We start from the raw sequence: 12508 nt of genomic DNA, 5'->3' as shown, positions 1-12508 counted from the left end.
TAATGGTTATTACCTAGAGTTAATTTGACTCCCAACCAACAGACAAGAAATACTTTAAAACATCAAAATAAAATTTAAAACATACAATCAATGAATAAATGTGTGGGCCAAACGTCAAAGACCATCAGTGAAAATGCTTTTACCTTTTACTTAAATTTAATAAAATGTTTTTAATTAATCAAAATAATTGAATTTCAATTTTAAAATCTCAGCATTTAATATGTTCTTCTTTTGCTGTGATTCCAACATGCATTTGATGATCCATGTTATTCTAGCTCAATTTCTACAATGCTCCAAAAATATTGTGATGTTACTGAATGCCTGGCTTTCTCTGTCTTTGAGGCCCCCACAAGTGCCTAATGGTGGTAAGGTCAGGTGAGGAGGAAAGTCAATTAAAGTCAACACTTAGTATTTGGTGCAAAGCTTTGAGATGTGTTTTGGTTAATTATCCTGCTGCAGTTTAAATTAAAAAGTTCCAAAGAATAATGTATAGCATGTATCTGAAAAATGGTATGATACCTCTCATGATTCAGGGTGTATGTAGATAATTTTGTGCTGGTGTAAAACATCCATAATGTTTCCCACAACCATGCGTAATTGTTGTTTAATACACCATGGTATCAGTCTTTCAAATTTTTTTTTTGTTATCACGTAAATCACTAGCGTTAAATATAATATACTACCATCTAAAACTACTACTTTTTCAGTCGTCTGCTGTGAAATGTTTATATGTATTAGTCCATGCCAAGTGTTTTGCCATTTTTCCATAATTGAAGTGGTTTAGGGACTTCTACTAATCTGTTGAAACTTCTGTGTGGACTTTTTTGACTATTGTTTTGCTTATCGGAGCTGCTCGCTCTTTTTCCAGCACGTCCTCTATCTGTGAAGTTGATGTTCTGTCCTTAGTAAACAAATCTGTATTCTGATTGTTTGGTCACTTTTGGTTTGTCAGCTGGTGGTTTACAAACAAAAGATATACAGGGGTTGGACAATGAAACTGAAACACCTGGTTTTAGACCACAATAATGTATTAGTATGGTGTAGGGCAGGGGTATTGAACTAAAATTGAAAGGGGTCCAGTTAGAGAAAATTTCTTGAAGCAAAGGTCCGGAATTAGAGATGTGCCGATCGGGGTTTTTGGCACCGATTCGGATCTGCGATCTCCTTTCAGGGACATCGGCCGATAGCCGATTGCGATCGGGGGGAGGGGGGGTTGGGGGGGCATTAGCAGTAAATAAAATAAATAAACTTAAAAAGAGCCTCACAGTGAAGATAAACCGGAGCAGGGCGCGTGTGTGTGTGTGTTTGTGTGTGTGCCCTTAGAAGATACGCTTTGTTCACAGTATCGCTATAAGTGATTCATTGATTCATGAGTCGATTCATTTTTCGCCAAGCATAAGTTTCTCTTCTCGGTTATCTCTCCGTGTTTACTGTTATTAATTAAATGTCGTGGTTTTAAATAAACACCAGCTACTACAGAACATTCTGTGTGACTCTCTTACATTAAAAAGCTTCATTAAAAAGCTTCATTAAACTGCTATTACCACAGATCTGTAACCGACCGTCAGACTCGTTCCGTCTAAGGAGCTAAAAGTTCAGCAGATGATCTGAACTAACGAATTTGCTAATGAATAAACTTTTGCCTCGGATTGGCTCTGTAACGTTTTCTGTTCTCATCTACATCACAAGTAAGAACCGCTTACGATTTACCAAAGTGAACCAGGAGTTTATATAACGTGCTGATAGAATCGACTCAGATGTGACCGGGTTGAATTATCTTTTTAAAGTAAATATTACAATCAGCAAAATTACATCGTATGTATGATGCACAAAGTTAATGATGTTATTTTAGGTCATGAAGAGCTTTCACTGTGGTTTCTGTACGATGGTTGATGAATGGTGATGTGATGGTTGGCGTCTGGATCAATCCACTGAGCTGTTAACTTATAATGATCTTTATATATCACACGATCGGATCGGCTACTTTTAGGAGATATCGGCCGATCGCCGATAGCATATTTTGATTAAAAATCGGCCGATACCGATTCATAGCCGATCGATCGTCCCATCTCTATCCGGAATGTTTAACTATATATATATATATATATAGTGGTGAGTGGTGTCAAGTGATTGGTTCTCATCCGCTAAACCGCTACCGTAAAGACTACAAAAGCTGCGCCGGTTAAAATAGAAGCGCTCCGTCAGGTTTCAAATCCTAACTTTCTGTTTTGGCTATAGGTCCGGGTCCGTATGGGACAGCTTCTGGGTCCGGACCCAGACCGCGGTCCGCCTGTTAGTGACCTCTGGTGTAGGGCCTCCTTTTGCGGCCAATACAGCGTCAATTCGTCTTGGAAATGACATATACAAGTCCTGCACAGTGGTCAGAGGGATTTTAAGCCATTCTTCTTGCAGGATAGTGGCCAGGTCACTACGTGATGCTGGTGGAGGAAAACGTTTCCTGACTCGCTTCTCCAAAACACCCCAAAGTGGCTCAATAATATTTAGATCTGGTGACTGTGCAGGCCATGGGAGATGTTCAACTTCACTTTCATGTTCATCAAACCAATCTTTCACCAGTCTTGCTGTGTGTATTGGTGCATTGTCATCCTGATACACGGCACCACCTTCAGGATACAATGTTTGAACCATTGGATGCACATGGTCCTCCAGAATGGTTCGGTAGTCCTTGGCAGTGACGCGCCCATCTAGCACAAGTATTGGGCCAAGGGAATGCCATGATATGGCAGCCCAAACCATCACTGATCCACCCCCATGCTTCACTCTGGGCATGCAACAGTCTGGGTGGTACGCTTCTTTGGGGCTTCTCCACACCTGTAACTCTCCCGGATGTGGGGAAAACAGTAAAGGTGGACTCATCAGAGAACAATACATGTTTCACATTGTCCACAGCCCAAGATTTGCACTCCTTGCACCATTGAAACCGACGTTTGGCATTGGCACGAGTGACCAAAGGTTTGGATATAGCAGCCCGGCCGTGTATATTGACCCTGTGGAGCTCCCGACGGACAGTTCTGGTGGAAACAGGAGAGTTGAGGTGCACATTTAATTCTGCCGTGATTTGGGCAGCCGTGGTTTTATGGTTTTTGGATACAATCCGGGTTAGCACCCGAACATCCCTTTCAGACAGCTTCCTCTTGCGTCCACAGTTAATCCTGTTGGATGTGGTTTGTCCTTCTTGGTGGTATGCTGACATTACCCTGGATACCGTGGCTCTTGATACATCACAAAGACTTGCTGTCTTGGTCACAGATGCGCCAGCAAGACGTGCACCAACAATTTGTCCTCTTTTGAACTCTGGTATGTCACCCATAATGTTGTGTGCATTGCAATATTTTGAGCAAAACTGTGCTCTTACCCTGCTAATTGAACCTTCACACTCTGCTCTTACTGGTGCAATGTGCAATTAATGAAGATTGGCCACTAGACTGGTCCAATTTAGCCATGAAACCTCCCACACTAAAATGACAGGTGTTTCAGTTTCATTGTCCAACCCCTGTAGTTTTGGGAAAGCATTTTAGAGTGCCATGCACTGCCCCCTTAAAAACCTTGAGTTTAGCCATGATTTGGCACAGGAAAGGCCTTTTTTTGCTAAGCAGAACTATTTGAATTTTGGCACAGTTACTTAATTCTAATGCCATAACTCCTGCTGTTACAATGCTACTTTTTTAAAAATGTATTGTTGAAAGCCAAACAGTGGCTGCAAATCTGCTAACCTAAACTTCTGATGGTTAAAATCCACCTAAATGTCATCTGAGAAAATGGATAAGACTCTTTTGTACAAGACATTGACGTGATCAATTTTAAAAAATTTAATTTAAATTTACATTTCAGTTGTGCCACATTTGGTTAAAAATAATTAAAAGCTAGTTTATTAAAATATGTTCTTACCACCTCAGATAGATCAAATGTTAGGTTGTGCAATTGTTTCAACTGACAGAAAAGATTAACCAGAAAGTTATATTATACACCGATGATGCATAGCATTATGACCACCTCCTTGTTTCTACACACACTATCCATGTTATCAGCTCCACTTACCATATAGAAGCACTTTGTAGTTCTACAATTACTGACTGTAGTCCATCTGTTTTTCTACGTACTTTTTTCTAGCCTGCTTTCACCCTGTACTTCAATGTTGAGGACCCCCACAGAGTAGGTATTATTTGGGTGGTGGGTCATTCTCAGCACTGCAGTGACACTGACATGGTGGTGGTGTGTTAGTGTGTGTTGTGCTGGTATGAGTGGATCAGACACAGCTGCGCTGATGGAGTTTTTAAACACCCCACTGTCACTGCTGGACTGAGAATAGTCCACCAATCAAAAATATCCAGCCAACAGCGCACCATGGGCAGCATCCTGTGACCACTGATGAAGGTCTAGAGGATGACCAACTCAAACAGCAGCAACAGATGAGCGATCGTCTCTGACTTTACATCTACAAGGTGAACCAACTAGGTAGGAGTGTCTAATACAGTGGACAGTGAGTGGACACGGTATTTAAATACTCCAGCAGTGCTGCTGTGTCTGATTCACTCATACCAGCACAACAGACACGAACACACCACCATCATGTCAGTGTCACTGCAGTGCTGAGAATGACCCACCACCCAAATAATACCTACTCTGTAGTGGTCCTGTGGGGGTCCTGACCATTGAAGAACAGGGTGAAAGCAGGCTTAAAAACTATGTAGAGAAACAGATGAATTACAGTCAGTAATTGTAGAAATACAAAGTGCTTCTACATGGTAAGTGTAGCTGAAAAAATGGACAGCGAGTGTAGAAACAAGGAGGTGGCTTTAATGTTATGGCTGATCAGTGTATATTAGTCTGGGAAGAGTTAGAAAGTCAGTTGTAATGACCACCAGGCTTTTGGGAAAATGTGGACTGATGAGATGAAGGTGAAACTTTTTGAAGGCACTGATTTAATTGCATCTGACATACACAGCAATAACAAGCTTTAAGCAACACAATAACAACATTGCACCAACAGTCAAAGTGGTGTCACTATATTGGTGTGAGAATGCTTTGCTATTTTAGGGCCTGACTTGTCCTGATTGTCAGACCCATGAATTCTGCATTAAGGATTGTCTGGTCATCAGTTAGTGATCTAAGGCTCAACAAGACAACCTAAAGCACAAAGTTTGGTTGACCTTTGAATAGTCCTGACTTAACTCCTTTAAAATGCTGTGACAGCACCTTAAAAGGCAGTTCATGCTAAAAAGCCCCCAATGTGGCTCAAGTAAAGCAATACCATAAAAATAAATTGAAGCAAAAATTTTGAGTGATACAGCTCTGTGCTGCCACATGACGAATAGTTGTCACAAGTTCATAACTGACAGATCATTATAGATCCTTGGTTTCTTTTTTTTTTTCCATCATTTTGTCCATGCACCCAGTGTGTTTGTACTATATGCTTGACTATACCTTTCTCTCAATAATGGAAAAAGGTGGGCACATAAAAAGGTATTTCTGTAGGTACCACAGAATATAAGTGAATAATACCTGAAGGATAAGTGTAAGCACACAGTGAGATATTGTGTCTGTGTGAGTGTATGTTGTTGCCGACAGCATGTGTGGGATGTAGAGAGGGCGTGAGTGTTTGGTGCTCTACATCCACTCATCCAGGGAACGAGAGAGACAAAGAGAGAGAGAAAAAAAATGGGATGAGAGATGGATGACAGGGGGAGGCACACTTCTCCAGTTCGATCTCTCCACACAAATGCATTAGCCTCTTTACCACATGGGCCCAGCCCTCTAAAGCCACAGGCCACCAGCTCTCAGCAGAGGTTACAATCAGCCTGACTGTCACGCAGAATTATCAGAGAGGTTAATGGAATTTTTACGAGGTCATATGTTCATATTTGAACACAATTTAAGCATATATTTAAAGTAGTGTAGGTTTTAAGTTGGACTCTGCCTTCTGGACAAAATAAATATTCAAACACTGATGAGCCAAAACATCAGGACCACCTTGAAACGTGTATGAAAATGTCTGTTTTGTAAATTGTGCATGTCATGTTTAGAGATATAGTACTTACTCATAGTTAAGTAACTGGTCAAACATAAAGCCATGAGCAACTTTACTAATGGCCAAATGTAATGGCAAGCCAGTCAAAGCACCCATGCTAATCCTTACCTACACTGGTACTTACACTGATCAGCCATAACATTAAAACCACCTTCTTGTTTCTACACTCACTGTAGCCTGCTTTCACCTTGTTCTTCAATGGTCAGGACCCCCACAGGACCACCACAGAGCAGGTATTATTTAGGTGGTGGAGGGGTGGCACGGTGGCTCAGTGGGTAGCACTGTTGCCTCACAGCAAGAAGGTCCTGGGTTCGATCCCCAGGTGGGGCGGTCCGGGTCCTTTCTGTGTGGAGTTTGCATGTTCTCCCTGTGTCTGCGTGGGTTTCCTCCGGGTGCTCCGGTTTCCAAAGACATGCAAGTGAGGTGAATTGGAGATACAAAATTGTCCAGGCCTGTGTTTGATATAACCTTGTGAACTGAAGAATCTTGTGTAATGAGTACCTGTCGTGAATGTAACCAAAGTGTAAAACATGACGTTAAAATCCCAATAAACAAACAAACAAACATTTAGGTGGTGGATGATTTTCAGCACTGCAGTGACACTGACATGGTGGTGGTGTGTTAGTGTGTGCTGTCCTGGTATGAGTGGATCAGACACAGCAACGCTGATGGAGTTTGTAAATACCGTGTCCACTCACTGTCCACTCTATAAGACACTCCTACCTAGTTGGTCCACCTTGTAGATGTAAAGTCAGAGACGATCGCTCATCTATTGCTGCTGTTTGAGTTGGTCATCTTCTAGACCTTCATCAGTGGTCACAGGATGCTGCCCGCGGGGTGCTGTTGGCTGGATATTTCCGGTTGGTGGACTATTCTCAGTCCAGCAGTGACCGTGAGGTGTTTAAAAACTCCATCAGCATTGCTGTGTCTTCCACTCATACCAGCACAACACACACTAACACACCACCACCATGTCAGTGTCACTGCTGTGCTGAGAATGACCCACCATCCAAATAATACCTGCTCTGTGGTGGTCCTGTGGCTAAAAAAGTATGTAGAGAAACAGATGAACTACAGTCAGTATTTGTAGAACTACAAAGTACTTCTACAGTGGGGCCAAAAAGTATTTAGTCAGCCACTGATTGTGCAAGTTCTCCTACTTAGAAAGATGAGAGAGGTCTGTAATTTTCATCATAGGTACACTTCAACTATGAGAGACAAAATGAGAAAAAAAATCCAGGAAATCACATTGTAGGATTTTTAAAGAATTTATTTGTAAATTATGGTGGAAAATAAGTATTTGGTCAATAACAAAAGTTCAACTCAATACTTTGTAACATAACCTTTGTTGGCAATGACAGAGGTCAAATGTTTCCTGTAAGTCTTCACCAGGTTTGCACACACTGTAGCTGGTATTTTGGCCCATTCCTCCATGCAGATCTCCTCTAGAGCAGTGATGTTTTGGGGCTGTCGCTGGGCAACACGGACTCCACAAATTTTCTATGGGGTTGAGGTCTGGAGACTGGCTAGGCCACTCCAGGACCTTGAAATGCTTTTTACGGAGCCACTCCTTCGTTGCCCGAGCGATGTGTTTGGGATCATTGTGATGCTGGAAGACCCAGCCACGTTCCATCTTCAATGCTCTCACTGATGGAAGGAGGTTTTGGCTTAAAATCTCATGATACATGGCCCCGTTTATTCTTCCCTTAACACGGATCAGTCGTCCTGTCCCCTTTGCAGAAAAACAGCCCCAAAGCATGATGTTTCCACCCCCATGCTTCACAGTAGGTATGGTGTTCTTGGGTTCTTCTTCTTCCTCCAAACACGACGAGTTGAGTTTTTACCAAAAAGTTCCATTTTGGTTTCATCTGACCACATGATATTCTCCCAATCCTCTTCTGGATCATCCATATGCTCTCTGGCAAACATCAGACGGGCCTGGACATGTACTGGCTTAAGCAGGGGGACACGCCTGGCACTGCAGGATTTGAGTCCCTCTCTGCGTAGTGTGTTACTGATGGAAGCCTTTGTTACTTTGGTCCCAGCTCTCTGCAGATCATTCATCAGGTCCCTCCGTGTAGTTCTGGGATTTTTGCTCACCGTTCTCATGATCATTTTGACCCCACGGGATGAGATCTTGACCCCAAGGGAGATTATCAATGGTCTTGTATGTCTTTCATTTTCTTACAATTGTTCCCACAGTTGATTTATTCACACCAACCTGCTTGCCTATTGTAGATTCACTCTTCCCAGCCTGGTGCAGGTCTACAATTTTCTTCCTGGTGTCCTTCGACAGCTCTTTGGTCTTGGCCACGGTTGAGTTTGGAGTCTGACTGTTTGAGGCTGTGGACAGGTGTCTTTTATACAGATAACGAGGTCAAACAGGTGCCATTAATACAGGTAACGAGTGGAGGACAGAAGAGCTTCTTAAAGAAGAAGTTACAGGTCTGTGAGAGCCAGAAATCTTGCTTGTTTGTTATTGACCAAATACTTATTTTCCACCATCATTTACGAATAAATTCTTAAAAAATCCTACAATGTGATTTCCTGGATTTTTTTTTTCTCATTTTGTCTCCCATAGTTGAAGTGTACCTATGATGAAAATTACAGACCTCTCTCATCTTTCTAAGTAGGAGAACCTGCACAATCAGTGGCTGACTAAATACTTTTTGACCCCACTGTATATGGTAAGTGGAGCTGATAAAATGGACAGTGAGTGTAGAAACAAGGAGGTGGTCATAATGTTATGCCTGATCGGTGTACACAAAGGTATTGACTGTTTAGATGAAAATTGACTGTTCACATAAATACTGTTTTTTTCCAAAATCGTGTAGACAACTAGGCTTGTGTGTATTTTTTTACCAGCAGAAGAGATGGCACCAGGATGCAATGTAGGACAATCCACCTGGCAAAGTACAGAAGTTATAGGATCTGCTGGTAATGGCAAAGTACACGATACCACAGGGCTCCTTCAGAAGTCTTGTGGCATCCATTTCTCAAAGGGTCAGAGCTGTTGACAGCATAATAGGTAGATGGTCTTAATGTTTGACTCATCAGTCTATACAGAAGAAGGAGCACTGAATGATATGACTATAATGTTGCAATATAGTATCAACACAACAGTATAATAAAACAACTTATTGTTGCCTATTGTAATGAGTGAAACAGTTGAAATCATTTTTGTACATAAAATACTTTTAGTCTAACCAACGTTATGCTAAACGAAGCTTAAAGAACACATTTAAATAATATCTGAAGTCTCTGTATATCATCCGTTCTTTTTGAAACTTTCACATGAACAAGGTTTGGATATAAAAAAGAAAACATTGTAGAGAGAGAGCACAGGACATAATGTGCTGTGTGCCAGCAGAATGCTGTTTTCACTCTCTCTCTCTCTCTCTCTCTCGTTTTTTTCTCACTCTTTTTCCTCTGCACTCCCTCTTTCTAACTTGCTGGCTTGGAGACCTGGCTGGCTGCTCCGTGTCAGAGATGTGGAACAGGCGGCATCACACAACAGGAAGTGAGGCAGGTCCCAGAGGCTTTAAGACAAATAGACCAGTTTGATCAAGTTTAGCGCCGGGCTCCCTAGAGCCTGCCTCTCAATAGTGGCGCCGCTTTGCAAACACACACACTAAGGGAAAGGGAACACTCACAGCTTCATCCAGCTAGTCTCTGCTTTCTGTTTTCTCTCTTTCTCTTAGAGTGGGGGCAAAATGGCTGATGGTTTGGGGTCATAAAGCATTAAATGTGTAGGCCAACAGCAGATCTCGTTTAAAGCCTGGCAAAACAGTGCTTCCAGTGCTTCAAATCAATAATAAAAATAAAAGTTATTTGCAAGGAAATGACTCATAGTTATGTTTTACATGGCTCAATTATGGAGGTGTTATTTTAATATGGATCATTTTTAGGCAATAAAGTGTGCTTGTGTACGATGTGATGCGTGACTTTCTACAGTGGCCTACTAAAGAAATACTTGAATTAGCATAGCTTCCTGAACATTGCACATTAAATTCAGGAATGCCAGTTAGCTTAACTAAAAACAGGATCTAGGCCTGGCAGTGGAGTTTGATAAAGGCGCCAAGTCTTCAGCTGCTTGCTGATGCATGTGTGTCCACCCACACACACACACACACACACACACACACACACACACACACACACACACACACTGTATTATAATCAGAAGTTATCTACATTTTCTCTAGTCCAGCATTAAAATATAAAAATGGTAAAACCAAGTATCCTCAGACGTGGTCAATCCAGCTCACAGACACAGTGGGAGTAAAGGAGAGCTGTGCACTGTATTCATAGAAATGGCACTGTTAGTCTACACTGTGGTATTATTAAATGTTTACATGCCTGTTATCCTGTGTTTATGAACAGTTATTTATGAGACAGCTGAATATGAGCCTTTACTGTCTGTCTGTTTTTAAACAATATATAATACTGTATAATATATATAATATAATAATATGTATAATATAATAATGACAATAGGGTCTGGTCAAATGAGTACAGCTGTCAATAAACTTTTGTGAACCCAACAACACATTAGATATGGGCAATCTAAAGTGTTCTTTCCAACACCTTCTGGCCTGTTTTAGAGGAACATATGCTGCCCAAAGAACTTTTTAAGTGTTTTAAGTGCTATTTGTAAATGCAACTCTATATTGTAGCACTTGACAAAGGTTTGCCAAAGTAATATCTTGCCTATGTGGATATATCAGCTGTTGATAAATAACGGTTCCTGATGCAGTGCTGTCTGAGGTATTGGGGATCACGGGTGTTTAGGTTAGGTTTGTGCCCTCGCCCTTTATGCACTGAAAGTACTTCTGATTCCTTGAATCGTTTAGTGATATTATGCACTGTAGAGGGAGAAATATTCAAATCCCTTCCAATAAATGTATATTAACAAATGAAATAAATTCAACCATACAAAACATTAAGTATTTTGGGTTCATACTGTCTGCAAAAAAATAAAAAGTTAAAGTAAATGTAAGCAACACTGCATTTTTATTTTATACTTACATACTGTCCCAACTTTTTTTATTTTGGTTGTACAATGAATATTAAGACTTTAACATTAAACCACACGCATGTTGACCTGTATGAGCAAGTACTTAAATATCCTAGTATTTTGAAAGAGAAAGTTGTATACTTTGGAAGACAAGTATTCAACCACTTTTGTTTTCTTTTTTAATATACAGTGTGTCTGAAAAGTAAGGAAACACCCATATAAAATGAAACAGTTGGGCAGACGGTGATTCAATTTTAGACACAAGCAAAGCACCAACATGGTGGCCATCTTGAATGCTGCCATCTAGGATTTAACGTTCATTCATTTATTTATTCATTGTTTTACCACCGCTTTATTCTGGTCAGGGTCGCAGTGGGTGTGATTCACTGGGCGAAAGGCAGGAAACACCATGTACAGGTCGCCAGTCCATCACAGGACAGACACACACACACACACACACACACACAGTCACACTTTTTAGTAGCTTCATTTAGCCTGACTGCAGGTCTTTGGACTTATGGTAGCACCCAGAGGAAACCCATACAAACACAGGACAACATGCAAACTCCACACAGGAAGGGCCCTGGCCCGGAGAATCTGACCTAAGCTCTTCTTGCTGTGAGGCAACGGCGCTACCCACTGCGCCACCGTGCCCCCTAGTATTCAGGTTTTTCAAATGGGATTGTAGGTGATTAACACATCAAAGTGGTACAGACTGTCACCAAAAAACAATGGTGTGCTTCATGTCAATGTATCTTTGTTCATTCTTATGATAATAGTGATTTTATGTGAAATCAAATAATTGATCATAAGGTCTACAGAATGTGTTTGATGTGCTGTCCATTGACATGATTCATCTAAATACTTGTGTGCAGATTTTAGATGCACATACAGTGGGGGAAATAAGTATTTGATCCCCTGCTGATTTTGTAAGTTTACCCCCTTACAAAGACTTGAACAGTCTATAATTTTTATGGAAGGTTTATTTTAACAGAGAGAGACAGAATATCAACAAAAAATCCAGAAAAAAAACATTAAATAAAAGTTATAAATTAATTTGTATTTAATTAAGGGAAATAAGTATTTGATCCCCTACCAACCAGTAAGAATTCTGACCCCCACAGACTGGTTATGTGCCCATGAGGCACACAAATTACTCCTGTCCCTGTATAAAAGACTCCTGTCACAGAATCAGTTTCTTCCATTCAAATCTCTCAACCACCATGGGCAAGACCAAAGAGCTATCAAAGGACGTCAGGGACAAGATTGTAGACCTGCACAAGGCTGGAATGAGCTACAAGACCATCAGCAAGAAGCTTGGTGAGAAAGAGACCACTGTTGGTGCGATAATTCGAAAATGGAAGAAATACAAGATCACAGTCAATCACCCTCACTCTGGAGCTCCATGCAAGATCTCACCTGGTGGGGTAAGAATGATTCTG

The sequence above is a fragment of the Trichomycterus rosablanca genome, chromosome 1 (assembly GCF_030014385.1).
Source record: "Trichomycterus rosablanca isolate fTriRos1 chromosome 1, fTriRos1.hap1, whole genome shotgun sequence".
NCBI classification, from domain to species: Eukaryota; Metazoa; Chordata; class Actinopteri; order Siluriformes; family Trichomycteridae; genus Trichomycterus; species Trichomycterus rosablanca.
The sequence above is the reverse complement of the archived record's forward strand: the minus strand, read 5'-3'. Positions refer to the sequence as shown.